A 27,298-nucleotide genomic window follows, 5' to 3' on the forward strand; every position below is an offset into this window, starting at 1 on the left:
TCCTGAATTGAAGTGAATCTCTTGGATTCTTTGAAAAACTACATCTTTCCATGGACTCATATACTCTGGGTCATCGAAGACCTTCCTGGGTGTCTTACCTGATTGACAGCCACCCATCAGCTCAATGATCCAGCTCTGAATATGCATATGTGCTTACATGGTTCTGGACCTGGCCATACACAGCCCAGGACAAGGAAACCTTTAAGTAGATAAAAGAAATTGCTAGCAAACCAGTTCTGTGACCCTGGACCTAAGCCATATTAAGAAAAGAGACGCCTATTTATCATCTCTACCACCTGCCCCTTGCAGAGGCCACAAAATGACTGAGAAGAATCTTGCAGTGCACGTGCCAAACACATGAATTTCCCTTTCGATTCTATGTAAAGTTGATTTCTAAAGATACAATAGGAAATAACAGAGTGATGAATCAGTGCCTGGCAGATCCATAAGTCTTAACACAGAGGAATGACTGGTAGCCTGCCAGATGCTGGAAGAATTCCCCTTCAAATTATTGCTTTAACTCAGATTTACAAACAGATCTTAAAAATACAGAGGGGGAGGTCCCAAATCACCACCTTTCAAAGTTAACAACCAGAGAACTCATCATCACATTTTTCTTTCCTAGAAAAGAACTCCTTTTTGCCATGTATTAATTAAGTACTTACTTGAGTCATTATGTCTTTGCTATCAGCATGTCATGATTTTGGCACTTCCTAATTGGTGCTCACCCACTACATTGAAATTTCACCATTTTTTACTTCAATCAGCCAGATGACTGATTTTCTCTACAAATATATACAAGCATTAAAACTATGAGTTGATAGCAGTGGTTTAATGGGATTTCTCACACCACATACCAGTGTTTCAGTAAGGAACCCCATGTTTTATTTCCAGACTGTGCTGTTTGCTCACTACAGATGGATGAGTGAAAAAGAAACGTGACCACTTCCCTTCCCACAAATTACATTGCTTCCATAGCTGACTCCTCTATTTTGTTGTTTTTATTGCTATTGCTGTGCTCACCCTAAAGGAAAGATTTTAGTATGAAAGGAAAGTCTGGGTCTGTGCTTTGAAAAAGTATGTGGAAGAAGATGGTGACAGTTGTGTTCATTGTAGCATACGCATCATGGGGTGTCAATGACCAGGCATCAGCCCTTTACAGATATGAGATCTCCCAACTTACTCATGTTCTAGCAACCTCTTTTGGGGTTTTCAGTGTCCTCCTTGCCCCACAATTTAAAGGCAATCATGATTAAATGGGGGAATATCTGGGATACTTCCATGCATCAAGTGAGGTGTTGACGAAGTGTTATTAGGCAGCATTGGAACAGGTGGAGTTCATTAATCTAGAAAAGGCAACATTTTTTTTTTTAAACTTTAGTTTCTTTTAGAGAGAGAGAGAAAGAGCATGCGTGAGCAGAGGGAGAGGGAGAGGGAGAAAGAGAATCTCAGCAGGCTCCACACTGAGCACAGAGCCCAGCACAGGGCTCAGTCTCAGGACCCTGAGATCATGACCTGAGCTGAAATCAAGAGTCGGATGCTTAACCAACTTGAGCCGCCAGGCATCCTTAGAAAAGGCAGCATCTTGATGTTGAAATAATTGAAAGTCGCAAGGTGGAAGAAATTATTGTAGGCTGTTGGTTTCCAGAGGGCAGATCTAGATCTCAGAAGCATAAGTTACTAGGAGGCAGAGATAACAAGAGACATTAAAATATGCTAGGTGTGAGAATTCTAAATATGCTACTGTTTCTGAAAGAACATTCATTAATATCATTATGATGTATATTGAGTTTTCCAATCATATAGGTGTTTCCTCATAATAATAATTTTATTGCCTTTCATTTTGTCGCCTCTTAAGACATGTTCAATAAGTACTATTATTGTTATTCCTGATGTCGGTATTCTTATTATCAATTCAGAGTTTTCCTAGATATTAATAAAGTTTAGGTAGACACAGATCATATATCACTTGCTCACTTCATTATTGTCCGTACAAAGCTTATTCCTGACACTCCATTAATGCCTGTTCAGTAATAAATAAAAGCAACCCATTGAAAGCAACATACTCTTTTTGGGTCTGATGGTTGAATAAGTATAAAAAGACACTGGAAACCATGTAGAGAAAGCAGGATATAATTATATTAGGAACCACTGTGAAACAGTCACTAATATTGCACAATACCTTTATTCCCGACAAGAGTTTTTTGTAAATCAAAGGAGGCCTGTTGCCAACATGCACTGTGTATTGAAAAATGGAGACGTTCACAAAGATGTCAGCTGGGTCCCTCAAGAGGGGCCCAGGTGCTTCTATTTAGATGTGTCAGACACCATGAAACCCCCAAATGACTTTTAGAAGAACAGGGTTAGAGCTACAGATGTGTCATTTTAATCTAAGAGGAAATGCAAATCCTTTTTTCCTTTATTAAAAATGTGTGTGATGTAGAAAGATTTCCTTACGTAACTAGATACCGAAGAGCAAAGACTATTTGATAGACAAGTATTTGGGTTTGGGTGAGTTAGTTTATAGTTTCCATTGGTTATGAGTCTGCTAGTTCATATATTAATCTGGGCATGAATAAGCTAGTCTACAGACTTCACTGGATTTGAATAAGCTAGTTGACAGACTCTATTGGGTATGGATAAGCTAGTCTGTAGACTTCAGTGGTTATCAATAGCTAGTCTACAGACTCCATTGGGTATGAACAAACTAGTCTATGGGCGTTACTAGGTTTAAGTAAACTAGTCTATAGACTCCAGTGGATATGAGTCAGGTACTCTATAGATTTCAGTGGATATGGATAAACCAGTCCACAGAGTCCAATCAGTATTGATAAGCTATTCTATAGACTTCACTAGGTATAAGTAAACTAGTCTATAGACTCCACTGGGTATGGGTAAGCTAGTCTATAGGCTTCCTTGAATATGGATAAGGTGGTCTACAGACTCCATTGGGTATGTGTAAAGTAGTCTACATTGTCCATTGAGAATGGGTAAGCTAGTCTATAGACTTCACTCCATATAAGTAAACTAGTCTGCAGAATCCATTGGATTTAGGTAAGCTATTCTATAGGCTTAACTGGATTATGGATAAGCTAATCTATGAATCCATTAAGAATGGATAATCTAGTCTATAGACTTAACTGGGTATGGATAAGCTAGTCTACAGACTCCATTAGGTTTGGGTAAGCTAGTTTATAGACTTCCCTGGGTGGTATGTGTACAGTAGCCTGTGGACTTCTTTCATAGAAATAGAACTATTTACATGGGGGGCAAATGCACAAGTGAACTTGACAAAGTGTCACGGATGGGCCAATACTCTTGAGAACAAAGACCTGGATAAAATATCATCAGTGTTTTCTACTGAGTACAGGCTTGCCGCTGTTTTCCATGTGTTCTCACAATCACGAGTACAAAATTAAGTGAAGTAGAACAACCTTGTAACTAGTGCTTGCTCATGGTTAAGGAATCAGAACCACAGGCTACTTCCTGATGTTGCTTCTAGTAGCAAGTAATAGTAATAATAGAGATGACAGTAATATTATTAAGTCATTGTGAGAAGTCCTTTGGCTGATGGAGTCTCAGATAAAGTTTTCTGAATGTGTGTTTGGTTATAGAATGATTCTTAGAACTCAGAATGATTAATAGTGTCGAGGGTTTAGAAATACCTAAACAGTTTGTGACAATCATTTAGATGATTTTAAATAAGCATACAACGAATTCAGAGCTTTTAATAGAAGACAGAGGCAAATTTAAATACTCAGCTACCTCTGTAACATAGGTATTCTACCAATTTAGTTTTAAAATATCTGTAATAATTTGATTAATACATTTCTAATATTGATAATTATAACTAGAGAGCAAGTAATGAATTAGACGTTTAAAAGTCACACATGCTAAAATTTTAATTATGTGAGTCATAACAAAAGATCATAATAGGTTGAAATTAGTCTTTCATTGATAACATGTCAGTGATACTTTAGCTCACGGAATTTTTTTCCTAATTTTTGCTTCTCTGTCACTAATTGTTTTCTCTGACAAACTGAGTAAAAGAATATTGGACATAATAAATGTGAAGAAACTATATTTGGATCATTGTCAGGGTCTAAGAAAAAGTCAGGAAAATCTGAATGTTTATTTTCTTTCTCACAAATGATTCCTAGTAATGAAGTGTGTTCCTTGGCTAAGCCTTGTTAAAATGACAGGTTATTTACACCTCTGTTTTAGATGGGTGTCGTCATGGCATTTTAGACTCTCCAGTTTTTAAGTTTTGAGACTTTCTAATTGTGTAAGCAACCAGGCTGTGCAGTCCATAACAAAAGGCAGGGATAATTCAGATGGTAGAGTTTATAATACAGCTGAACAAGGGCTTTGTTTTATATAAAACTGCATCCTGGACTCTTTAGTAAACAGAAATTATTATTCTTTTACCTGCTGCAGAAAGATGGAAGTTGTTTAAAATACAGTATACCTATTACATGTTGGAATTAAGCATCTTTTAGAACATTAAAATATCCTAGGGATGGAGAGAGTCCAAATCACTGGACTCATTTCATGGTTTCACTGAGCCCTGACAGATCAATTTAATATGTGAACATCATTAACGTCAACATTTCTCATGCAATTTAAGGCTCCCACCATATAATATAGGGGCAAAGTCCCGATTTGGACTTGGAAAGATAGTTAAGAAAAACCATTAAGATTTAAGAATAGGAGAAATTACAGTGGTCACTGAAGTAGTATGAAATATTCTAGAACATTCTCCATTTTTAAGCTACCAGATACTTATTATGGAGTGAAGTTCACTACAAATGTGCTGGGCAGGTTTAGATTATTGTTTCAGAGCTCAAGTTTGTATACTTTATCCAATATATATGCAGAATCTATAGAGACACAGCTCATTTTTTTCCCCAGCCACCTTTCTACCATCTTGTTTCTTGTGAAGAAGTTGTGACGGCAACACGGAAATCCATTGGACATGGACTGTCCCTGACTTTTAGGCACTTAGTCCTAAAATAACGCTTCCTTTTTGGTCTTTTCCATATGTAACAGGAACATAACTTAGGGCTATTTAGAACCAAATGTGCTTTCTCAAATACAAAGACTGAAGGCATTCATTTTACGCAAATTATCATAAATACTGCCATAAAATTTTTCAAAACTAATCTTTTTATCTCTAATATTTTCTACTGCAAAGAGTATGTTTTTAAATCATATTACAGGGGGCACCTGGGTGGCTCAGTCAGTCAAGCGTCAGACTTAGGCTCAAGTCATGATCCCAGGGTCCTGCTCAAGGGGGAGCCTGCTTCTCCCTCACCTCCCCGTCCCCCCTCTCCTTCCTTCCCCTCCCCTCTCCACTGCTCATGTCTCTGTCGCTCTCTCTGTCTCTCTCTCTTAAATATATAGTATCTTTAAAAAATAAAAAATAAATCATATTACAGGTCTTTGGTCTTGTAATCAAGTCATCAAAAGAATGCATCCACAAAGGATTTGACTTTAGGCACTTTTGATTGTGTCTATTAAAAAAAATACTAAGATAGAAATTTGAAATTCTTTTAACTTCATCTCACTAGTGTTTTAAATGGAAATATGATTGTATTTAGAAAAGGTAATAAAACCTTATAATTTGCCTCTCGGAAATGTGAAATAAGGTACGAATGACTCACCTTTGGGACGGTGATTTTTCCTCGACTTCATTGTGCCTGGATATTCTCATTCTCGGTCACATAGTTTGTGATGACATTCTTTAGACATTCTTGCACACAAAGGAATTTAAGATTCCTATCACAGAATAATTATTATTCTGTGTTTAAAGATCCCTATTTCAGGACGCATTCATTGCAGAGTCAATACTAATAGATCCTGCACGTGTAATAATGCAGTTAATGAGAATTTTGTTCTCTCCTTGAATGATGAGACCAATTTTGAGAATTTTTCCCCTTGGTGCTTCCATTCGCCTATCTCAATAAATGAGATGTCAATAAGGAGCTATTGGGTTTTGTTATTAATTTGGGTGACCCTTTTGCTTTCAGCCAATCTTAGGGGAGAATTACAATCCAAGAACTTCTCCATGAATAAGCAATAGCCATTTGGCAAAGTCATACCACAGCTATGTCACTTCATCTCCTAGTCATAGTTATGAGTTCACGTCTGAATTTTCTTCTGCCAATATTCAGGCATCAGTGGGATGGGAAGGACACTAAGGGGGCGTCAGGGAGGAATTTCGTACTTCAGGGAGGTGAATAAACAGGATCTTGTGTCATCTGTTCATCTTTGTGCCGGCCCACTTTTCCAGGTGGTTACAGCACTAGTTCTAGGCGTGAATTATAACGATGACAACTCAGTTGTCATAAATGTGGGATGTAGTTAAAAGGAGACTCATTAATTTGATAAACTCAGAATTGTTTTCTTTAGTTTATGTTCCCTCTTAAGTAATCAAGTAGTGAAATAGTGCTCCATACACAATGGAACCACTGATGTATATCATATTTATATATGACATGTATGTATATAATGTATATGTATATGACATGTGTGCATATAGATCATGTATATTATATACACGATAATACACATCATGTTCATATATGTATATATGGTATGCTTTTATATACACGTGTATATTTACATGATACTGAATTCTACCTACCCCAATAGTTTAAAGTTCCTTTGGTGTAATGTTTGTTATACCTATTTCAGTTTAGACTTCTATTTCATTTTGTTTTCTTTTTTCTCTTTCTCTCCTCTCTCTTTCTCCATTAACTCCAGCAACTTCAGTGAAGAATTGAGAGGGTCAAAGTCCTAAAATGATAAGATATTTAAATCTAAGCATGTAAAAAGATTCTAAAGAGCTGTAGAGCTTACTTTTTGCATAATATGTAGAACTTACTTTTTACATCATACTTTTTGCATAATATTTTAAATAACAGTGGATTTGGTTATTTGATCAGTTCAATTAAGCCAACTCATTGTTGCATCAGGAATGAAAACACGTTTACAGGTCCATTTCACTCTCTGGACTCAGGGATGAGCTTCTGAACCATTCACCTTATGCTGTACCTGCTTGCATAGAGTAAATGTAGAAGATTTAATAGAAACTTAGCCATTGGAACTTAGGGTATGGAAAATTCACATGCACCCTTCTTAAATTGACAGCCATATGCATTCATAGTAGTTTACATAAAAAATATGTACACTCCCTATAAAGAGTGTTCCTTTCTGTCTTTGTGTTTGTTTTCACTTTATTCTGTTGTTTTTGTTTTTACATAGACAATTCATCTTAAAGTATGAAAGAAAAGTTCTCATTATTGGGGAGGCTTGCATTTGCATGATTTTGGAAAAGTAACCGTTATCCTCATGAAATGTATCAGATTAAATTCAGCCTTTTCACGGATTAGATTGCCAGCGAGTTTCCTTATTTTCTGTAGCTCTTCTAAGAGTGGGTTAAGGGGCATCATAAACCTACTGAAATCCTGGTTGAACTGGAACGGCTGACCGTGAGCTTAGGGTTTGCGTGGTTAAATTGCTTTGTTTCTTTGAAATGCACACATGGCACGTTGGGCCGTGTTCTTCCCTAGAAACCTCAAAGTAAGGAGTTCTGAAACTTGGGGCTGGTGGTCCCCCCAACCATATCCCATTGTGGCAATTCAGGAGGTCAGATGTCTCAAAGAAGAACCTGGTGTTTCAAGTGTGATACTGTGTCAGATCATGAGCATTATTTAATAATGACCGAGGCGTGAGCAGTCAGGTGAATGGCTCAAATCTTTTATCAAGAGCCTTAGAAGACATTTTATTGTGAAAAGGTCTAAAGATGCCCGGGGGGGGGTGGGGGGATCCATGAAATGTTCCTCTCGTTGTCTTATATGTGATTATAACATTCTAGACTCTGTTTTGAGGACAAAGGATTTTTAAAAGCCAGCATTTTTATCTAAAAGATTTTTAAAGGCAAGTAAAAAAAAAAAGGAAAAATCCTTTCAATCATATATACTATATTTAGCTAATTTGTATGTCGCGTAGGTACTGTCGTTACTGGTCTAAATTTTAGAATATAGGTGCCAACATTGAAAGAAATGAGTATTTGCAGATTAAAAGAGACGCATTTGAGAAATTCACCTCATTTTTTTTTCTTTTCCTTCCCTAATTGCTAATAAAAGTTGAGATAAATTTTTAGAATACAGGTTTGTTTTTTCCTGCTGCTACTGTTATCATCTTTCATAGTGGTGGTATTTCAAACTATTTTTGAGATTTTTATTACGCCTACGGGGGATATGCAGGAAAAAATAACTTCATGTGATTTTGTCTGTTTCTTTTCTGAAAACTTCAACAGGTGGCTCGTCAAAGGGACGCTTCGTTATAATAACATTTTACTGTGGTACATTATTAGCAGATGATGGTGTGAGGTGTTCATTTCTGTCACAGTCAGGAAACCGTTTCCTTGCTGTGCTCTCAATTTAACTTAAATCTTATGATTTCATGTTTTGAACAAACACCTACTTAATTTCTGGTGCTCACTCGGTCCTGCTGATAGCCCGATGCCTAGCGGCTGTGATGATTAATGCGTACAAAGATGGCCAGAGGAATGCATTAAGTCAAACCTTAACTTGAGGATGGTTTAAATCACTTAGAGTGTAGCAACATTTCCCCATACATTTAAAAAATATTAGTAGAAATAAATCTCATAGAGCCAGATACTTGTTTTTTTTTTTTAATCACAACCACAGAGGTTCTTCATATTGCTTTTGGCACATACACAAGCATCTGTCCTTTGGGGAAGGTATGCATTTTGACTTATTACTCAACTCTTCACGAAAGAGGCATTAAAATATAGAGTGACCTGCAGATACCTGAGATGGTCCTGAATCCTGTGAAGTCTTCCAGTTTTTAGGGGCGTGTCTGGGTGAGTTGGCAGCAAACACACGTTCTGCACAAATCTATTTTTTGGAACACGTGGTTGTACTGATGGGGGAAAGGCAACAGATGTTGATTCTGAAGAGCCCAGCACTGTTGCATCTGATGTTATGACATCAGATGCAAGGTGGTGAAGTCAGCCTGCTGCATCAGCATCAGGCATGTTGTAGATATTCCCCTCAGCCAAAGACTTATGACAACTTCACGCACATCTGTTCACTGTCATGTTTATATCCAGTCTTCTGTGTGTCCAGGTCAACTTTAACAGCTTCATATGGAATCACCTGGAGAAAAATGCTCTGTGCCCACGTAAAGTTTGTGTCTATACTGCGGGCTGGGATCTTGCCACTTGGCTTCCCTTCCTGAATCCTCTCTATACCTACAGGGGATTCCTTGTGGCTTCCGCATCACTTAGTCATAAGGCTGACAAGGCTTGGGCTCCTGTCACTTGATCTCGCATACTGCCTGTCCTTGGTGCATGTGATTTCCCGCTGTGTCAGCCAGCCGGGCATCCTCAGAGTCAGTCTCCTTGCTATAGGAGAAGTGTGCAGCACACACAGCTCCATAGCCATGCCCAGAGCCTCGCCACGCCCTCAGAATAACCCCGCCCTCAGCATTCTCCCCTCTGCCCTCCCCTGCAGCGCACCCTCTCTACATGGGTTCCACCTGAAAACCAATATTTGGAGCTCTGCCTTCACAAGAATGCACCTGACTGCCTGCCTGGAATTAAGCCCACATGCTAATGTCTCCTTCTACACCTAATTTAGCCAAACACCCTTTGCTCATCTTTAAGCTGATGACCCTAAAGAGAGAGCATATCCTCACTCTAATGCACGAGAGCCAACTCTACAGAGCTGGAAAATTCAAAGTTTAAAGGGCTTAAGTCTGGCATTTCAATAAAGGACACCTATTTAGTTCTACACAGATAATTGTCGATAAATCAAGGCTTAAAAGTCCTTTGAAACCTATGGCAAGCAAACAATTTTATTTAAAAGGATTCTTTTAAGATAAATATGACCAAAATAGGGGACAATGTCCAGAATACACACACCCCCCCACACACATATTTTATTAATGGGACATAACCATGTATGATAAAATTAAACAATAAATAATTATTTGGTAATAATGAATAGGAATTGACCTCTAAAGTCACAAAGGTCCAAAATATGTGCCTATGAGGAGCGTCTGGATTGTTAACAACAAAAAGGTACACGGTGTAACAATGTGTATGGAGTGATTAGATTTACAGGGTTTTCCATGATCCATTTACAGAATGCTTTATCACATGATTCTGCTGATAAGTCCTGGGAGAACATGGCAGGGGGTGGGGGGCAGGCAGGATCACTACCTGCCATTATCGGGGGGTTTGGCCAAAGCCCAGGAGCCAGTCCATGTCTGGGGCTCCTTTGTTTCCTCCAAAAATCTCTCCGCTTTTCTGAACCTCACGAGGTTATGATTCTGGTTCTTGCACTGTGTGTGACTCACTCAAGGTCTCCACACGTTTTTACATGACTGTTCAGTGCTGGTGGATTACCTGAACAGGGACACACTAGTAAAATGATGTTAACGCAGCGGGTCATCCCCAAATCTGGCAGGACATCCCAGTTAGCTCTGGATTGTTTGAAAATCCCCACTACAAAGCTCTACCCCAGAGAGAAGGCAGTCAGATCGCTGAGGAGAATCACAAATCCAAATGTAGAGACAAGGTCCAGTGTCCTATTTGGGAGCTGGCTGTGGTTTAACTCATCCAGTTGTCTCAGTGACCTCCTCCATCCATATTGGCTGTTACCTCTTATCTAATCAATCTGCATGAGCAGTAGGTTGGTGGAAAGGCTTAGGAGACCAGTCCCGGTTTCCAGTCAAAATATACATTCAAAGGAGTCTGGGCAGCCACCTCCTGGAAAATATGGAGGAAGATCCCCAGTGACATGAGAAAGTAGGATATGGTCCAAGACCCTCGGCTTTGGGTTCAGACACCAATTCCAATATTGGCTATGTGTCCTCCTGCAAAGATAATTCACATCTCACTTTTTTTCTCTACAAATTCCATGTTACTTAAGTGTGTTTCTGTGAAGATGAAATATGCAAGAAATGTAAAAAAAAAAAAAAATCACAGCACCTACTCAATAAATATTAGTTACTCACAAATCCCCATCACAGACTTGGGGAAGTTAGCTGAGACCCCCCAACTCTCTCTTTTTTTTTTTTTTAAAGATTTTTATTTATTTATTTGACAGAGATAGAGAGCACAAGTAGGCAGAGAGGCAGGCAGAGAGAGAGGGAGAAGCAGACTCTCCATTGAGCAGGGAGCCTGACGCGGGGCTCGATCCCAGGACCCTGGGATCATGACCTGAGCCGAAGGCAGACGCTTAACCGACTGAGCCACCCAGGCGCCCCCCCAACTCTCTTTTTAATAAGAAAAAAAATGAAATATACTATAAAATTTATTTCTGTTTTTTCTTTAATAATTTTTCACCTCATTAAGGTTAAATGTATCTAAACATTTGCTATAAGTTTTCGGTGACATTTAAACTGAATTATCATTTCACTACTAAGCTTCTTTAGGCACATTGGTTTGTATGTTATAGAAAACACTTACCTTTAGGTCACAAATAGGAAGGGGTAAAATTTGGAAATGTTACAAAGACGATTCCAAATCTCAGCTAACCTCTTTCCCAAAGTGCAACCACTCAGTCTTTAATGAAAATAGAGACCAAAAACAGTTGCTTAAACGTATCAGTGTGTGAAATTCTGTTCACTAAGAAATTCCTCCAAGAGCAGTAATGGTAAGCTGTGATTACTGGAAAGCTCAGAACACTAGCAAGGCTTAATTCCAAAGTATTTCACAGAAGGCCACAAATTGTGTTTTCCTAAGAGGAGCTGGGAGATCCAGATTTCATTTAGCACTGCCTAATGTGAGTGTTCCATGTCACTTTTTTTTTAAAAGATTTTATTTATTCATTTGAGACACAGAGATACAGAGAGAGAGAGAGAGAGGGAGAGAGCATGAGCAGGGGGAGAGGCAGAGGGTGGGGGAGAAGCAGACTCCCCGCTGAGCCAGGAGCCCAATGTGGGGCTCCATCCCAGGACCCTGGGATCATGACCCGAGCCGAAGGCAGATGCCCAACCATCTGAGCCACCCAGGCAGCCCCCATGTCACCTTTTTTTCTCTTATTTTGGATAAGCTTGCACTGATATAGCATCGCCCTGCCCTCTGTCTGAACAGGTAGCCACTAAGCCTTGTATGATCTCTTGGCAGCCACCTTGACCAACTGGCAGCCATTAGCTCCAAATTGGTGTCCCAGGGACAGCCATCCACCCCAGTTGTTAAACTTCTCCAAAGGATGTGACCTAACCTTGGTTTTTCTTTCCGGGGAGTTTTGTGCAACCCAGTCAGAATCCACGGCTTTAAAATTAGCCACCATCTGACTTGAGAAGAGTTCATGAGACTCCGAAGCATCAATATCATTCATTTGTTAATACTACCCTTTCTAGGACTTTTGGATATGTGGGTCCAAGTTAAGGTTGATCTTTTGGATCCTGAGAAACATACACAAAACTCTCTCCCTTAAGCCTTCGGATGATCATGCTTGGCCAGAGCTTTTTCTTTTGCTGTAATCAGTATTGCAGATCCACCATCAGTCAGGAAAGAAGAATTTGCAGTTGTCCGTGTGCCATAGGGCTTGATGAATGCAGCTTTGAGTGTGCCCATCTGCTCAGGAGAGGAAGGAGAAATGCCATCATGTTTGTGAACTGTATCTTTTCCTGGTACTTTGAAGGGTAGAACATCAGACAGGAGTCCTGTGCTTTCTTGGCCAAGCTGCATAAGCACAGGGTGTACTCATCCTGTTCCATTTGGGAAACAGCAAAAGCAGTGGCCAGTCCATCTGCAGAGTGGCCCATTTTCTCATTGGTGGAGGACTTGGCCACTCTGGGGAGCTCTGACGATGGGAAATTCAATCTGAATTTAGAGATTAAAGACGCTCGCTGACCCACAGTCTTGGCTTCATGAAGATCAAGCATCATATTCCTCCTTTTCCTTGAGTAAAGTCATCAGACATTCACTGTCATGACCACACTACCTTGCCCCAAAACTATCAAGTCAACACCTGTAGTCTTGGGCTTGGTGGGCAGAGATGCAATCCATGGTGACAGTGTGAGCAGGAGTCTCATCAGGGAAGCCAGCTGCGAAGGGAGGTTCTCTAGCCACATCGCTAGTTTCACTTCCTGCATAACTGGGCCAAAGATGATAGATGCAATGGACAGCTTCCTTTGGGACATTGGTTCTATGTCGCAAACCTGAAAGTGCTGCGCTGGCCAAACCATGCGTGGTCTTTCTGTGAAGTGCCTGACTGCAAAAGTGGAATATGCTCACCATCCACCACCACAATACTCCTTAGATTGGATCTGGCTAAGGTTCTCTTTGATTTGGTCTCGGCAGCTGGAGCACCTCTTGCTTGGAGAAACAGCACAGAGGTCTTGTAGAAAATCGGAGGGCCCATTGTGATGTCCTGGGAAGATTTTTAAATGTGCTGGGACTAGACTATAATTTATTTCATAAGCCGAAAAAAAAGATGAGGACGTTACGGTCTGAATCTGTTTCATACGTAGACTACTTTAGAAGTATTTAAATAAGCTCCTTTGGAGTTTGAGTCTCTGTAATGACCTAACACTATTGAATATTTAGCAATCAGTGGTGATTATTGGTTGGTCCATTCAACGATTGGGAATGATAGTCGTTCTGTTCAAGATACCCTCTATTCTCGAACTACTCTTTTTTTTTCCCTTTTTTTGTCTTTGTATCTTATAATAAGGTGGCAAAATAAAATAGATGCATTTTCATGTGTTAGAATAACCTCAACCTAAGCTTAAAATGTGTCCCCTGAACCTCGGCATTCATAAGTCCATCGATGCTGCACATACACACATATATACACACACTTATCAAAAGTTGATGGTCAAAAAAAGAAGTTGATGGTCATTGGTTTATTCATATGTTTTTACTTATGTAGAGCTATGAGTGAACATTTGGAATCAGCACTGAAGGCTCTTTCATTAATGTCATTTTTTTGAATTTTATAAAACTTCCTGATAATTACTCTTTTCCAGTCTTTTGATTTTCTGCTTCTGGAGTTCTGGGTGACAAATATGCTTTCTTTTCATTTGTTTGATTCATATATCTGGTTTCTGTGCTTCAGTAAAAATGCCAACTGAGGGTTTTTTTTTTTTCCCTTCTGTGAAGAATTTTTGCAGAGTTCCAAAGGAAATACAGAAAATACAAGATAAGCTACTGCATGAAATAAAATTCATAAAAAGCCCTTCCTGAGTGGTTCTCCAAGAAGCATCCCCTGCAACTTTCTGCAGAGTGCTAACTTTATCTCTTTGATTCAGTGGTCCAAGCCAGCCTCCACTTTCATCCTGCAGATGTAGGGTAGTTTACTTTTCACTTAGGTCATAAAACACCCTGTTTATAAAGCACTTAGCTACACTGCACAATGCAAAGAACAACATGTTAAAACACACAGAAGCCTTTCCTACAGAATTTGAGATGGAAAAGCATCACAGCACAACGAATCATTCTCAAAAATCTGCCTTGCAGGATTCGTGGTTTAAATGAAAGAACAATTACAAGGGCGAGCGCTCCAAAATTAGCCAAAATAGGCAGACTTCTGCTCTCCTGTCCTATTGTATTTGATAAGAGAACTAAATACAGCACTGGCTTTTACTATTCTATATCACATTATAAAAAACCAATTATTAACACCAATTGCTCTGTTAACATGTTTCAACGTATATTAGCCAATCATCCATCAGTGAAGTATTTTGATGTTAATTTTGTACCAGTAAACAGCAGATGTATTAGGCATGATTTGGAGTGAGAGCTCCCCAAGTGTTTCTCAACGTTGCAAGCTTTGACATTGGGGCTGAATAATGCTTTCTCCGGGGCTGTGCTGTGCTCTGTAAGGTATTGAGCAGCATCTCCAACCTCGAACTTTTCCATGAATGTAACCTACCGTCCCTTGTCTACGTTGTGATAACCAAAAATGTCTCCAGATATTGCCAATGATCCACCGGGGAAGAGAATTGCCCTTGTTGAGAAGCAATGTAGTTCTCAATTTTAGGATTTTTAGCCATAGTAATGTTAAACAACTCTCGGTGATTTTCCTGCACAGCCAGATTCGAGAACCAGTGGCCCTTTTGTCTGTGGCTCAAGGTCTGGTCCCCAGATCAGGAGCATAACCTGCGAGCTTGTTAGGAATGCAGATTCTCAGACATACAGAATCGGAATTTGCATTTTACCTGCCTGTCCTTCAAGGAAATTATCTCTCTTCTCTGAGAATTTTCCATAACTCTCAAGTCCTGTTTGGGTCAGCAGTTTGCGGCGGAGACGGGGAGATGTGTGGCTGGAGTTTTGGAAGTTGGGGCAGAAGCCATCGCAAGATGGAGAGTAAATCAAATTTTCTCTAAAGAGTTTGTTACTGTGAAAGACTCAAGAGATTGTGTTGGTTCTTCTTGGATAAGGAGTAAGGAGAGGAGCTGGACAAAGCAGAGAGATAATGGGGGAGCCCCTTCTGCTCTCGACCTGCAGATCCCCCTCCTCTTTCTTCCTTTCTTTGCTTCCTAGCTCTGCTTTATGGATTTTCATTGCCGCCAGCTGTGGTTGAACAGTATATCAGGAGATTTTGAGTTAGCTTGAGAGGGCTGTGCTCCTCGCAACCAGTTACACCCACAGACAAGAAAATGACACTTGGTTTTACTCTAATAAATTTGGAGTGTAGGGATATAAAATAATGGTAATACACTATGCCACTAAGTTTATAATGAAAGTCCTGTAATCACAGATCGTTGGTTCAGTTTCTGAATGGCCGTTTGATAAAGACCTTTAAAGTGGCTTAGAAATGAATACCTACTTTACTGTCTAATATTGCTTTTATATATATGTAATTTGGAATAACCCAAAAGAATGAAAAAGGCAATTAAAAACAACCCCATGTTAGTGGATAAATGAGTGAGAAATGTTTTTTTAAACAGAACTAATGCACAGCCATTAAAATGATAATCCCTGTGTTTATATAAGAACAAAATATTTGTGTCCATTAAATGACAAAGATAAAACCCAAATTTTATTCATGGCAAGATTGCAGCTGTAAAATGTGTGCCTGCATAAGGAGGAAATGTGAATGAAATACAAAGAATAAGCTTTATTGTTTAAAAAATGAGATTGTGCACATTTTTAGATTTTTGTTTTCATAAAGTGAGACAATGGATGAAATGTGCCTGTGTTTCTAGCATCCAGGAGACCATAAATACAGTGTAATTTTATATAAGGCTTAGGTGGCACTAATTTAGGTGTTTTCTTCTTTTAAATAGTTTTCATAACTATTGAAAACATGAAACGATTCAAAATACGAAACGATTGCTTTGTCTATAGAATCAGATGCGTTTAGGGTCCCTGGTTAAGACGCTGTTTATTTGTGTTTTCGTTAGCAGAAATGCGGGTGTGAATAACTTGGTCATGTCGGCCTTCAGAGCTTTGTGGAGTTAATATGATTTTTTAGACTAGGCAGGCCCTGTAAACCTCTACATCTTCATGCATCAAATAGGTACGCCTGTAACACAATGGGTGCCAAGGTTTTGTTAACATTACAGGGGACACTTACACACAAAGCTTACTGGAGTGCCTGGCAAATTATTATCACTTAATGCATACCAGTTGTCATTCCTGTTGCTTCCATTTTATGTCACCAGCAAATTCCCATGTGAGAAGATAATTATATGGTTAATGTCTCCTTTTTACAGGTTTTCAGTTTCAGTGTTTTATTATGGTACATAAGCATTAATATTTGACTTACATTTATTAATATGTTAAGTGTCAAGGCATACTTAATAAACTTCTTTTTTTTTTTTTTTAAAGATTTTTATTTATTTATTTAAGAGAGAATGAGAGAGAGCAAGCACATGAGAGGGGGGAGGGTCAGAGGGAGAAGCAGGCTCCCTGCCGAGCAGGGAGCCCGATGCGGGACTCGATCCAGGGACTCCAGGATCATGACCTGAGCCGAAGGCAGTCGCCTAACCAACTGAGCCACCCAGGCGCCCTACTTAATAAACTTCTAATTTATAAAGATGATTTAATGAAAGTGATAGAAGAATACCCACAGATACTTGAATTACTGTTTAAAATTTTGGCTTGATTGGACACACACAAAGACAAAACCATTTGTTAAGAAGTCCTACTCGAAAAGTACATCTGCCTAACCCAGTTTGCACGAATTTAGACTACAAATTCTTTTCTCTGTTATTTTTTTTTTTACTGTTATTACATTTAGATGACCTAACCTATTGGAATTCGTTAAAACTCTAGCAAACTAAATCCTTCACAGCTTTGATAGGGTATTTTTTGTTCCCTTCGAAATGTGTTCCTGGGAAGATGGCAGCACCACACTGGTGTTCAGTGCCTACTTCCCGTTAGAAAGCACTCAGGTTCCTCAAGCTCAGGATTCCTCTCCTGTCATGTAACCCACAGCACCTGTAGGCTTCCATCCCAGCACCTCTGCTTCACCCTGAAGGACATCGGGGCAGGCAGAACTGATGAAAATATGGTAGTATTCCTCCTCTTGCTGTGTTGTGAATAGTAATCTTTCCTTCTTCTCTGACCCGGGATCTCTTGTCTTCTGCCAACAATCACGAAGCTGTGGCAGGTAGCCTGTTGACTTGCAGGTAGGGAATGATCTCAGATCCTTCAGGTCTTGATGTGTGCATGTGTCAGCATTTTTAAATACTCAGAACTAGATGCTTGTATGGCACTTAGGAGTAAACATTCTCAATAGTCAAAAGCTCCACTTGGTCCCAATCATGTCTGGGTTCTCTTTGTGAATACTTTCAAATCCACTCAATTCATGTTGTTTTATACTACTTGCATTTTTAAAGGATTTTTTAAAAGATTTTTTTTTTTAAGTAATCTCTGCAGCCAGTGTGGGGCTCAAACTCACAACCCCGAGAGATCAAGAGTCATGCTCTACTCACTGAGCCAGCCACTACTCCCTTTTTTTAAATTCTAATCATCCATGATCAGCTGTTTGCTTCAGTAAAAAAATTTGCCTGTGTTTGTGTGTGGGTATGTATATACATACAGATCAATTTTCATATTTTGTGTTTTGCAAAGCCTAGGGATTTTTTAAAATTTTCTTCTCAATACTAATTAAAACAGTTCTTAATCTTGGCAGTTGCACCTTAGCCCAAAGGAGGGGTACATTTAAAAAGTGCCAGTGCTTCCATGGAACAACTGTAACAAAATCTCTTGTTAAATCTTCTTATGTGGGTTAGAGTACAATAGTGTTTACAATTAATTGATCACAGCCAGTTACAGATTTCTTTATTCCTTCTCCACTCCCACTGCTTCGCTTAACTAACCCTGTGTACGTGGAAGAATGTGCCTTACTAAGCCCCTGCTGTAAATCATTATAGACCTATATCATTGTAGAAGGTATATTAGATTATGGAAAATAAACCTCGGCACCTCGGGCTGTTCGCTCGGGGTTCCCTGTGCCTCGCTTTAAAAAAAAAAAAATCTTCTTATGTGATTTTTAACGTGTGTCCAAATTTGAAAAGCGTTGGGCTGAATTTACAAAATGAGATGCCTTGCCATGCCTCACTTTTTTGCTTCCCGAACTTTAAGACACACACAGATCACCTCGCAATCTTGTTAGGTTTCAGAATGTCATTTGGTCAGTCGGAGTGGGAGCCCGTACTCTGTATTAATATCAGGCCCACAGTTGAAGTCATTGCTCCCTCCCCAAGCTGAAACTTTGAGAAGCAACATCATCATGATAATTCCTGTCAAATACCGTGAAAGCAAAACAGTATAAAGCAAAACTTAACTCAATGATCAAATATTTCAGCTATAGAGATGTAGAACATGCTCTTAAAGACCTTTTTTGAGAAGAGCAATGAATGAAAACCAGGGTCTAAGACAAAGAGAAAAATAGCTCTACTAGGAAGTGAGCAAACCATCGCTCTCTATCCAATGCACTGAGTTTTGCTACGTGAATCAGTGTCTGCTACAGAAGGAAGCTTACAGAATTAGAAAGTTGTAACCAGCTGAAGGCCCCCTGCCTTGCCTTGGCATTTATGCAGCTGAAAGGGGCCATTAGTCTGGGAAATGGTCTCTTTGTGTGGTATGATCCTCATTAAGACCGTGTTGTCACTTCCCTCATATTTCTTCAGTACACCGCCCTGGAGAGACAAACATTGAAGTGAATTGTACCATGACACTCTTACCATGTGGGCCATTACAGGTGGTCTTAATGTAGTTTTAAAAGCAGAATAACTGAAACATAGGAACAGTATGAGGTCTAGAAATTCTTACTCTGTTCATTTTTTCCCTAAAGAGTGAGTCAAGTTCCAAAGGCAGTGTAAAACACAAATGACAATATGGTGTAGCTGAAATCTTATTCACACACACACACACACACACACACACACAGAGGAAACAGATGAATCCACAAGTATACCTTCAGGTATGGGTATGGCCAAAACACAGGGCATGAATAATAAATTTATTATTAAATAATAATAATAAAAGTGTATTAACTCAGAGACATGCATACCTGTGTTTTCATTGATGGGATGTTACTCAAGCTTGCATTATAGCAGTGACACAGAATGTGTTGTTCAAAGATGGATAGACATGCTATAAAATGTTGGTATCAGACTGTATATTCAGAAGTCCTAAAATTTATAGAAAGTTGCGAACTTGACCTAGGAAGTGCAATATAACCCTTTACGATCGAAATAATTGGACAACTGTGTAGCTTGGTGTGATAGCAGCTTATGCCAATGGTCAGTGTGCAGTGAGTTCATACGGAAAATCTTTTCTTTTCCTTCGTCTTTTCTTTTCTCTTCTTGTCTCTTCTCTTCCCCTCCCCTCGCCTCCCCTCCCCTCCCCCTTCTCCTCTCCTCTCCTCTCCTTTCCTCTCTTCTTTTCTTTTTTTTTTTTCCTCTCTACACCCAACATGGACTTGAACTCACAACCCAGGGATGAAAAGTTACATTCTCTTTCGACTGAGCCTGCCAGGTGGCTCCAGAAAACGTTTTCTAAGCACAAACTCACAAGTGACCTTCACTATAATAATAAGTGATAGAAGGCTACTTTCTGTGACGAATAGAGCACGAGAGAGTCTTACTTGCTGAGATTTTGACAAAAGAAATGGAAATGAAATAATATTTATATGTTTGGACACATACATATATGAGCATACATGTATGTATGTTTGCAAGTACATCTGTACCATGTGTAGATATATTTATAATCATATATGCACACATCTTTGTATGCATATATAGAAATGCACATACATTTTTTTCTTTACACATGTAATTTTTGAATTTTCACAAAACCTCATGAAACACTTCCTTTATGGAGCCAAGGGAGTGGAGACTCTGAGAGCTTAAATAAATTATAACGTGTCAACCAGCTAGTAAGGGACAGAGCTGGAAATTAATCGACTATATATATATTTTTAATGTATTATATGGGGGTGCTTTGGTGGCTCAGTTGGTGAAGCATCTGCCTTTGGCTCAGGTCATGATCCCAGGGTCCTGGGATCGAGCCCCCTATCGGGCTCCCTGCTGAGCAGGGAGTCTGCTTCTCCCTCTCCCTCTGCCTGGCACTTCCTCTGCTTGTGTGCACACTCTCCCTATCAAACAAATAATAATAATAAAATGTATTAAGTGAATTTACCAATGTACTTCCACTGCTTGATTTGACCAGTGGGTTCCTACACCACAGATAGTATATACTATGAAATCGTATACAAAATGGGCCTATAGTATAAAAAGAAAGTAACCATTTCCCGTGCTTAAACCAAACGGGCAGTACTGTCCTTAAAGAGGAGTTGCCTCTTGTCCAGGACTGGATTTGTGATGAGGACTTGTCTCTAACCCTACAGACAGCGCTGAGAGTTAGGTGTGACTATTCTCAGTTTGTCCGTGAGGAAACGGCCCGCGAGATGGGAAGCTGTCCCCTGGTCAAACAGCTAGCAGGTGGCAGAGCCCCTCGAGGCTCTCTAGAGGTTCTGTGGGCTGCCCTCTTCCTTGCCCTGTGGTTTGCATTTCATGACACCTACACACCCTTTCATGTAGAGAACACACCCATCCCCATCACCCGTCGGCCCTGCCCCAGCCATCGTTTCTTCCCCATCTCCATTCCCCGTCGCCAGCTCTGCACACGGATTCAGACCTGTGTTTCTCTGTGGGCAGCGACCCATTCCCATTCCCGTTAGTTGCCCTAACAGATTTGCAAGATTGCCTTTATTTCTGGGCCCTGCATTCACCCAATGAGAATGGGGGATCCAGAGCCTCAGTTAAGATCAGAGCGAGATGGCTGGGCTCAGCATCCTCTTTTATGTCTGGCAACATGGTCCTGCTCAGAGGAGAGATCAATAATTAGGAAGATACGGTCCCTGTGGCAGGTTGCAGCCTTTCAACTGATCAGATGCTATTCCCTGAACAGTTCATCTGGCCCGAGCCACAGACCTCCCTGTGCCGCCCTCTGCGTCACCGTCTCACCGAGGATCCCTTACTTCCTATCGGGCAACTTTCTCTTTCATTTTTATTTTTATCACATCGCAATATTGGGCTTACTTGGAAAGTGGTCTGTAATTCTGTTAGTGACCCTTATGTGCATCTAGACAAAACATCCTTGCTCAGTGGCCCCTGAATTGAGATATTTCAGTGGGTTCAAAGATGAGACTCCCAGGGGCCTGAAAATGGATAAATAATCTGTTCCCAAGCTTGGTCCTGCATGAACTACTTTGACCTCTACTAAGCTATACTGCAAGCCTCTTTGAGTGTCGTCATTGGAAAGGGTTCATGCGCAGGCATGAGGAACGGCGTGGAGTATCATGTTACGGCCCCAGTTGGTATCTATTGCTATGGTGTGGCGTTGTGAAAGAGTTGTTAAACAGTAAATAAAAGAGTGGAGGAGGCATGAGATGAAATTGGCTCAAAACTCAGGGAGTGTTCTTCCACTGGGTGACATTCTTTGCACTCTTGCTAAGTGAGATGTGACTGACTGGGACAATATTTTTGTTTTTATTAATCTGGTTCTCAGATCCCTTGAATAATACATTTCAATCACAATGTCTGGCCAAATCAGGCTTCTTCAGTGGTGTCGTGAGAATTCCTGCCCGTGTCTGAGTCCTTTTGGGCTGCTGTAAAAGATACCACAGACTTGGTGGCTTATACCCAACAGAAATTCATTTCTCATAGTTCTGGAGCCTGGAAATCCAAGATCAAGGCATTGGAAGATTCAGTGTCTTGTGAGAGCATGTTTCCTGCTTCGTAGATGGCTGTCTTCTTGCTATTTCCTCACATTGCAGAAGGGGTGAGGGAGCTCTCTGCGGTCTATTTAATAATGGCACTAAACCCATTCTGAGGGTTCTCTCTTCATGACCTAATCACCTGCCAATGCCCCACCTCCAAATACCATCCCATTGGGGAAAGGGTTTGGAGGGTCACTAATTTTCAGCCTGTAACAGTTCTTAAGGCTGAGCTGGCCTCTTGGCACCATCCTAACTGAGGATATGACACAGACATGGGAAATGAACTGGGAAGCCTACCCCTTTTTCCTGGTAGACTGTAAGCAGGAGTGTGTAGTGATTAGAAACCAGGACCCTCATTTCCCTCAACTGTTTTAGGATGGAGCTATAGAAACATTGAGATAGTATGACAGTGCCCTGGAGTGCTGGATCCTGTCTCCGTGGGGTCTACTGGCGGCATGACAGGCTCTCAGAGAAAGCTGATTCTCACAATGGTTCGTAGTCTTACTTGGTTACAGAGACATTGTCTGAAGGACCTGTCTTCGTAGGTTGGGGGTGTGGCCTTTGGCTCCTGTGAGCCTTTGTGGGACGTGTAGGGAATGGAGAATTTTATGCAAGTGTAATGAAGAGATATTGAGGTGCTGAGAAGGTTAGAGGGTCAACAGAGGCTGGGGAGAGGGAGATTAGTCTTTCATGTACAGCTTGGAAACCAGAGACATATGGCACACCCTCCCAGCAGGATAGATTCCCCTGATATAGGGCGCCTGGGTGGCTCAGTTGGTTAAGCCACTGCCTTCGGCTCATGTCATGATCCTGGAGTCCCGGGATCGAGTCCCGCATCGGGCTCCCTGCTCGGCGGGGAGTCTGCTTCTCCCTGTGACCCTCCCCCTTCTCATGCTCTCTCTCTCTCATTCTCTCTCTCAAATAAATAAATAAAATCTTTTAAAAAATAAAAAAATAATAATAAAAAAAAAGATTCCCCTGATATATAACCGAGTCCAGGAGCCAGACCACACAGCTTTCTTCTGCTGCAGAGAAGAGTGAGGATTCAGGGAACCCACGTGGATCTAAGTCTTCCTTCTCCCGAGCACTATGAGGTCATGGTAGTTTGCCTATAGATGTGGATGTCATGCTGGCGAGGAGCAAAGCATGGGGCAGTGAGGATATAAAGACTGAGCCTTTACCCAAAAGCCCAAGCCATACAAGAGACGGAGTGGAAGAATCTGTCATGCTCTGGTTTGATGGGTTGAAAAGTGTGTGATCATCTCCCTCTCTTAACGAGGTGGGAAAGATTAGATCAACTTTTTGACCAATCGAGAAGTCATACAATTTCTTTGCACGTCTGAGTGTAGAATGAGAACATTTTCCTGTGGAGTAGAGAGTAGGATGTAGGTTTCTAATCTCATTCTCTGATATTATGCAACTGTATAAACTATAGATCAACAAATTGCTTTTTCAATAAAGCCCACAACGTAACGTTGGCATTTAGGTTGTTTTCATGGAGAGATTGAAGAGAATTCAGAGTTTAATCATCTACTGTGTTTCTAGGGGCAGAAGAAGGGCAACCCTTAAGACGCGTACAGGAATAACTCTGTAGGCCGTGGAGTGAGTTGTGAGGGCTGCCTTGGCTAAGTTTACCTCGTACACCTCTGTTCTTTCAGCTGGCTCCGGGCACCACAGCTCCCAGGCAGCCTTTATGACAGACGCACTGCAGTGCCGACGATCAGAGTGAACACTTAAGGTTGTATTATTAAAAACATATTTTTCCTGGAGCGTTTACCAAAATGAAACGTCTTGCTCCTATTGGTCTTAGGAGAGATCTGGCTAGTTTACAACATCACAATTACAGAACTTTGGAAACACAGTAATTTACCTGTGCATATCAGTGGTCCTCGCACCCAGATTTCTTTACTAGGGTGTGTTTTAAAAATGCATGGCTTGTATACTAAAATAATCTCTTGAAAGACTCCTGCAAGCATTTAGCTTAAACATACAATGATTTCCAGAGCTGTTTTTTTTATTCCCCTAATGGTTGAATTGCTAAGGGAGTCTATGCCATCCTCCACATCATAGAAACAAACACAAGCCTTTATTTTCCCAGATCCATGCTGGGGAAGTATTCTATTTTGATTACATCCCATTTAGAGGGGGCGGGTCATAAGGGCCTTATGTAATTTTAAGTTTTAATAATTGTAGATGAACAGAGGATTGATGCAGATACCTTAATCTGATTGTTCATTCATCAAAACCCAATTCTTCGGAGGAACTCTGGGTCAAGGTCACCAACTCAATTTACAAAATTGTTAAGCAGCATCCAGGGAGCGTTTCGCTAAGTCATAAACTTGTCCATTGGAAACTTGGAAAATTTGAAAGAATGAGTCAAGCATTTGCTCTTAATGGAACATGCTTTTCTGTAAAGAATGAGATTGTTTCAATCATATGCACACATGAGTTTTTAAATCTGAAGGTAACCCAATAAATGCCCCAGGTGGGTTAGAATGCTGGGGGATTTCTTGATGGATTAGGTCCAAACATTTTCCCTTCCCACAGAAACATTACAGTATATTTCCTCATCAAGTTGCTTACAGATTTCCTTTTCATATTCTTCATCTATCAGTAATGAAGTTTATTTTAGATATGAGAGGAAAAGCCCATGTGCTTTATTTTTTTCTATTGATCATTGATGAGCCCCTCTGTCACGGAGGATCTGTAATGCTACCTCTGTATTATGTCAGGTTTCCATACATGGATTGGTATATTTCTGGATCAGTTCATTCCTTCTCCTCCAGTGATGAATTGTCCATTTTTGAACCAACAATTATCAGTGACTCTTGAATGTACCTAAGGCTACTTTAAGGTGTTTCTCTATAAACTTCTACTAGCGTGTTTACCTTTACTGGGTACTATAGATTTTATGATAAACCGTAATTTTAAAAAATATTTATTCCAAGTCAGTTCTAATATCTTTAAATGTCCTATGACTTTTATATTGATCTTGTGGTAGCCTAACTTGGAGAATTCTCGCATCTGTTCAGTAATTGGTCTGTAGATTATTTTGGGTTTTCCACAAAGCAATCATTTCATCCACAAGCCAAAGCATTTGTTTTTCTTTGTAATCCTTATCCTTTTAATTAATGCATGCATTTACTTTATTCTATTGTATGTGGCCTTCCATGCAGAGTACAATAGAAATGATTTCTGTCTTGCACTTGCTATGAACTATACATTTGTAGTAGTTTATTAGGTAAGATGTTTCCTTCTTTTCCTGTTTTACTGATGGTCAGTGTCATGAATGAGTGTTGAATTAAATGTTTAATAAATTTGCTCTAGGGAGATATGACATTTTTTTTTCTTAAAAATATCATATTTGGGTGGCTCAGTCGTTGGGCGTCTGCATTCGGCTCAGGTCATGATCCCAGGGCCCTGGGATCGAGCCCCACATCGGGCTCCCTGCTCGGCGGGAAGCCTGCTTCTCCCTCTCCCACTCCCCGTGCTTGTGTTCGCTCTCTCCCTGTGTCTCTCTCTGTCAAATAAATAGATAAAATCTTTTTTTAAAAAAATACCGTATTTGGGGGCGCCTGGGTGGCTCAGTCTTTAAGCATCTGTCTTCGGCTCAGGTCATGGTCCCAGGGTCCTGGGATCGAGCTCCGCATCGGGCTCCCTGCTCGGCGGGAAGCCTGCTTCTCCCTCTCCCACTCCCCCTGCTTGTGTTCCCTCTCTTGCTGTGTCTCTCTCTGTCAAATAAATAAATAAAATCTTTAGAAAATATTTCATATCTGGGTGTGCCTGGGTGGCTCAGTCAGTTGAGCGTCTTTTTTCGGCTCAGGTCATGATCCTGGGGTCCTGGGATCGAGCCCCCTGTCAGGCACCCTTTTTAGGGGGAGTCTGCTTCTCCCTCTGCCTCTGACCCTCCCCCCACTCATGCTCTCTCTCTCTCTCTCTCAAATGAATAAAAAAATACTTTAAAAAGTAAATATCATATGTATAACTTGTAACCAATAATAAGTTAGGTGTGTAATATTGTGAGTTCATTCCAGTCCTTCTGAAGACTAAAATAGCCTGTTTTTACGAAGATACTGTTGAATAGATAAAAAAAAACAATTTGACAATTGATTCTTAGGAATTATGCTGTCGTTCATAGTTATCAGGCCATATCATTGATAATTTGTTACTGAATTATGAGATAATAATGTTTCCACATTACAGTTCATAATACTGAAGTGGATTGGGTTAGTGGTAGCATTGAGATCACTCCAGGCATATTAACTGGTTTATCTAATATCTTGAATGACACTGATAAATATCGGTGGGTAGAATCACAAAATTTCAAAAACAGCGTGTCTTGCATAAATCTGCTACAGTATCCTTTCGATGCCGTGCTCATACAAATGACATGCCTTTCCCAAGGGACGCCTGTTCCATAAAGATAGTGAGTGCCCCAAAACGCTGTTGTGGACTGGATGCGGCAGAGAGCAGAACAGCGTCGCTGGACTGAATCAGGTGGCTTAGTCCATGGGGAGTCATGGGATAAATAAGCTTGACCTTCAAGTCTGTGTTTAGGATTTGGCTTTGTTTGAGCCTGCTCCCTGCTTTCCACTAGTCTGTATTTGTTCTCTGGAATTTCCAGTCCTGCTGCAATGTGATTTGGTGCCTACTGTCACACGGATATAATCATCTTCCTGGAAGACGCCCCCAAGGTGACTTTCAGAAAAGGCTACACACAAATTCAGATCAGATGGGCAGGCCTTGCTTCCCAGCATGTTGGCTGAGTCACAGTGATATAAAGACCTTCTGATCTTCAGGGTGAGAATGTGATCTCCCAAGAGGTCTTCCGTCATCATGTTGTGCAGTCCTCTGTAATTCAACGGTCCCAGCTCTCATCGGGGCCCCCATTCAAGACATATATTTACTTTAAAAAAAAAAAAAAAATCTCTGTGTTTTGTTCAACTCCCAAAGAGCTGAGTCTTCTCCAGAATGACATGACGACTTTGAATGAGGACCCATTTGAACAACATCGCTCTTTATGGTAATGAGCGAGAGGACACTCTGTTCATTTATAACAGCCAGTTATT

At 40.4% G+C, this 27,298-nt stretch overlaps 1 pseudogene; it reads right to left on the bottom strand.

The window, feature by feature from the left end:
- Positions 1-12,078: 12,078 nt before the first annotated feature.
- On the bottom strand, positions 12,079-27,064 carry LOC118026644 (annotated as a pseudogene).
- Positions 27,065-27,298: the final 234 nt, after the last annotated feature.

This window comes from Mirounga leonina, unplaced genomic scaffold, assembly GCF_011800145.1.
Source record: "Mirounga leonina isolate KUSES-001 unplaced genomic scaffold, KU_Mleo_1.0 Mir_268, whole genome shotgun sequence".
Taxonomy (NCBI): domain Eukaryota; kingdom Metazoa; phylum Chordata; class Mammalia; order Carnivora; family Phocidae; genus Mirounga; species Mirounga leonina.